We start from the raw sequence: 5,324 nt of genomic DNA on the forward strand, positions 1-5,324 counted from the left end.
TTATTACCAATATCAATAATATCCGCATCATATCTTGTATTATCAACTTTTGATTCTGTAGAAGAATCTACTCTTCGAATAATATCAAGAATTGTTCTGTTAAGATAAGAATCTAATTCCAGTTTATAATCACTATGGGATTTTTTAACATCTTCGCTAGCTTTTTTAACATCTTCGTTAATTCGCCTAATATCATTTTGCAACCTAGTAAAATCATTTACATGTGCGCTGTACTCGTCTCGTTTAATTATATCGGTTAATTTGATATTACTCGTTTTTAATTTCCCATGTTGATCCTGAAAAATAACAACCTCGTCAGGATCTATTCCTGATATCGCTAATACATTATTGAGGTCTTCTTTTGTTGCATATTTAGATAAATCGACGTCAACACCCCTTTTTGGTGCTCTTGATAAAGATCTTCCTTAAATATCAGCCATTATTTAATCGTGATTGATTTAATTTATCAGAAGTGTAATCAAGTACAACTTTGTGGTACGGTTTGATTGATCTTGATATCGCATCAAGAATATTAATTACTTCAACGCCGCATATCGGTGGATCTGTTAATGTTTGTGTTGGTAATGTTGAAAACAAAATTGGAATTTTTAATTGTTTTGCATAATTAAGAAACTCCTTCGGTGGCGCCAACCCGTATGAGTCAAAATAAATAATTTCACGTGGATTTATCGCGTAAGCTACCCAGTGTGTTCCTGGGCCAATACTCGAATCGAGATTTATAATTCCGGTTTCGTTGCGGTTTGGTTTGGCCGGTAACTGATCTCGCATAAATATACCTCTAAAGAATTTTATTTTTTTGTTTTTAACCTCGTTAGATAAATCTAAATTTGACATCGGTGTTACAGGTATGTTCCTGGTAACCTTAGTCCGCGACCGTGTCGTAGATATCTTCCTGGCAATCTCAGACCGCGGCCTTTTTTTTACCATATCGACCTCCTGTTGCTTTCTTTAGCGCCATTCCGGCAGCGGTTCCAACAGCGCCTAATGCGGCGGCTTTTGCTACGGCTGGAGCCGCAGCAGCTATTATCCCTGGTAATAAAGCTAAAAGCGGGAAAAATCCACCGACTTTAATCATATCTTTGATGGCACCAGGACTAAGACCAACTTGGATGCCAGTATTCGCCGATTTAGCTTTTGTAAAATTTTTATGTTGAGTTTTTGTTGACGCTAATTTATTTGGTCCACCTTCAATCTGAGCGTTTTTTGACGTTAATTTTACCCCGCATGTTTTTGTTATATTTGATTGAAGTTTTTTTATCTGACCCGGAGTCAGAGTCACACTAACGTGTTCGTATGGCATTATAATTAACGCGATTGATTTAAATTTAAATTACATTTTTTCTACCGGTGCGTCAATAACTCTCATTCCGCCGCTGATACCTTCAAGAATCATAGTTTTATCACTAAGTATTACCGCGATTACTTTGTGATTAACTCCACCTGTGTGTATTCTGGCTTTAAAATGTATATCAACGACAGATTGTTTTAATAAATCAAGATGTTCTAGTGAAAAATAATAGATCGGGTAACGAGTCATAAAATCTAACTGTGATATTTGTAATCCGGTATCAATATTTTGATCTCGCCCCATAAAACTTAACAAGCGATGATATGCACGAGCTACCGAATGATTATTAAAATTTATCGATATTTCCTCGGATGGTTCTTGTTGTCCGTTTATTCGCAACGATACATTAGTAGCAGCAACTAAATCAAATATCATATGACTAAGTTTTTGACGATATCTGTTAGCATTTTGAAAAGCAATAAAAATGTGTCTAGGTGCAGAAACACCTTGTTGTGATGCAATACGCCAAGTAAAATCACCATTAATATTAGCAGTTGCAGTGTCAGTGGTTGTTGTTAACCATGACATTACTGATTTACCACCCTGATCCATAAAAGAAAGTAATTTTTTTTCCTCCTCTATCGATGGGGTTATTGCTGGCATCCACAAGGTAAGTTTAGTTAATACAACTTTACCATCAAGAGCAACATCAGCGGCGTCATCAGCTAGACCTTCTCGCCAGATTGCATCATTACTGTTACCTTTTCGAAAAAGAACAATTGTGTGTTTGGATCCAAAAATTACTTTTCTAAAATTTCTACAAAATCCAAAAATATGTGATAACGGAATCGCACATGAAGATCGTCTGCGACCTGCTGTTAACATAGCATTGCGTGTAGGAAAACCTATATTAAAATTATTATGCATTTCTACAACTACTGGTACAACAAGGGCGTTGTCGTTACCACCAGTGATAGTTTTGGGTTGTCTGTGAACAAACTGTATATGTTCAGCTGCATAAGAAGTATCTTTGTCGAACATCATACTTGGACCAGCTGATCTGGTAAAATCATCTGAGTATCTAGCTAAGCCTAAAATTGTCGTAGCAAGATCAACATCATTAGTAATTGATTCAATTTCTCTTCCATCAATCATATATGTGGCGCTCTTAAATAACGCCATAATACCGTTATTGACAAATCCAACTTTGAAATTTGGGGCATACTTGGTATTATCAAGTCTTAAAAATTCACATACAGCCTCGATAAATGCCTCAGACGGAAGAAAATATCTGGTTGTATCACGAACCTGAATCTCAACTCGACTGGTGCTATCTGGCATTACTGTGTCGTACGAATAATATTGATAATCACGTACTGAGATATCTTTACTTATGGGTTCATCCATGTCAAATGCTTCGTTAGATGTCCGCGCAAACATTTTATAATAAAGTTATCTTCTAAAACGAAGACCACTGCCTGATATAAAACTAGTATTTATTGGTTGATTTATTAATTTATTAACTTCCTGATTTGCCTCCTGATTTACTAATTTATTAATTTCCTGATTTGTTAATTCTGCTAGTTTTTGATTTGCTGCACCGTTTATTATTTTAATAACGTCGCTAGGCATAACAGCGGTATTAGGTAATTTAACCGGAGCGGTAATTGTTTTTTTTCCTCTACCTATTAAACTTAATATTTTGTCCCTTATGAAACCAATAGCTTTACTAGTTAAATCACCAACAGTAGAAACAGCTTTATCACCAACTACGCCCATAGCTTTCATTCCTAATTGTTTTAAAAGAGACCCAGCTTTAGGAGCTATTCGCGAGATTAATACTTTAAAAACGTCACCAAGTCCATTGCCGTAAGTATATCTATACATAGGCAACCGAGCATTTACAACTCGAACTTGCACAGGTCTACGATGATGTTTGTGGACGATCATCTTTATTAATTAATTCTTTATTTAACAACTAATCGCTGTGCTCGTCAATAATTTCATCGATGAGATTTCTATAAACGTGAACATCTACGATACCACCGCGAAATAATCGTTGACAAATGTCTGCTGCCTCGTTAATTATCTCAGGTGAGTTATTTCCAGCTCGTTTTCCCCCAATAAGAACCTCTAGCCGAGATAGATCGTTAACAACACTATCTGGGCAGAATTATAACCGCTACCAGTAGCACCTTGTTGTTCGCAAAAAATATATCTTAGTAAATTACACTGGTCAACAGTGAAATCATTACTGACTTGAAAAGGCCCTAATCTGTAGTATTTTGGTGTGCCGAACACGAATATAACCGTGAAAAATTTGTATTGGCTCTCGTTTTGAAGATATTCATATACCTCATTTTCTATCTTTCACTGTGTAAATTTCTCCAGTAGGACTGCAGCAACATCCGGAATAATGATGTAACATTGCATAATACCATCATGCTCACATCATCCACAGTTGATTGCATCATTTTCTAATGCAATGCAATACTAATGCCATGCGGCTGCTGAAGTAAGTTGACGTCAGCAGTGTACTATACATGTGTAGGCCTATTATACTAATGCCAGGCGGCTGCTGAAGCTGACGTAAGCAGTGTACTATATAAAGCCCAATCAGATAGGTTCAGCATTTAAAATATTTTAGACGTTGTGCGAGACAGTTCAAGCTACTGTTACATAAAACTTATTATTTTATCCATTTACGTACAATAAAGAACAGTAATGCCTCGAAAGTGTGTTAATACCGCGGACAATTTTTGCTATATTTGTGGGGAAGTGACATTTGCCAACCAGAAGAAAAGTATCAATTCTCAAGTGAAGAAGGCATATCATCTTTACTTCGGATGCAAGGTTGGTGACCAAGACAAGCCTTGGGCTCCGCATATATGCTGTGCTACATGTACAACACAGCTTTCACAGTGGTTGAATTGCAAAAGGTCATCAATGCCGTTTGCAGTCCCAATGGTGTGGAGAGAGCCAAGCAACCACCTAAATGACTGTTACTTCTGCTTGGTTCCTCCTCTTTCCGGCGGAATAACGAAGCGAAAGAAGTCGAGAATAGTCTACCCAAACATTCCGTCTGCATTGAGACCAGTTCCACATGGTGAGGGACTTCCTATTCCAGAACCTCCAGCAGAATATTCTCTTGATTCATCTGACGAAGACAAAGGTGAGTCGACCTGTTCTTCTCCTGGTCCATCAGCATGCAGTGATCCAGATTTTCACTGTGGTGCATCATCAACCCCACACAGAATAACACAGGAAGAACTAAATGACCTGATTCGTGATTTGGACTTATCAAAGAACAAGGCGGAATTGCTAGGATCAAGACTCCAACAATGGAATCTTCTAGAAGAAGATGTCACAATTACTGCATATCGAAAGCGCCACCAGCAATTGGAGCCTTTCTTCAGAAAGGAAAGTAATCTAATATTCTGTTCCGATATTGAGGGCCTCATGAATGCTTTAAAAATCACTCATGACCCACAAGAATGGAGACTATTTGTAGACTCTTCGAAACTGAGTCTCAAGGCTGTGCTTTTGCACAATGGAAACATTCTTCCATCTATTCCAGTAGCGTATGCTGTCCACATGAAAGAGACATACGATAACTTAAGGCAGCTACTGAATTCCATTGAGTATAACAAGTACAGCTGGCACCTCTGTGGTGATTTGAAGGTAGTTGCCCTTTTAATGGGACTGCAGCAAGGATATACAAAATACATGTGTTTCTTATGCGAGTGGGATAGCCGAGCAAGGGAAATGCACTACATGAGGAAGGAATGGACTCACAGGCAGAATGTAGCCATTGGAGAGAAGAATATCCAACACCCAGCTCTGATTGAGGCTCAGAAAATCTTGCTACCACCCCTTCACATCAAACTAGGTTTGATGAAGAACTTCGTGAAAGCCATTGACCGGACTTTGCCAGCATTCCGATACCTGCATGAAAAATTCCCTCGACTCAGCGAAGCAAAGATTAAAGAGGGAGTTTTTGTGGGTCCTCAGATTC

Source organism: Sinohyriopsis cumingii, unplaced genomic scaffold (assembly GCF_028554795.1).
Source record: "Sinohyriopsis cumingii isolate HCF-2022 unplaced genomic scaffold, ASM2855479v2 utg000663l, whole genome shotgun sequence".
NCBI classification, from domain to species: domain Eukaryota; kingdom Metazoa; phylum Mollusca; class Bivalvia; order Unionida; family Unionidae; genus Sinohyriopsis; species Sinohyriopsis cumingii.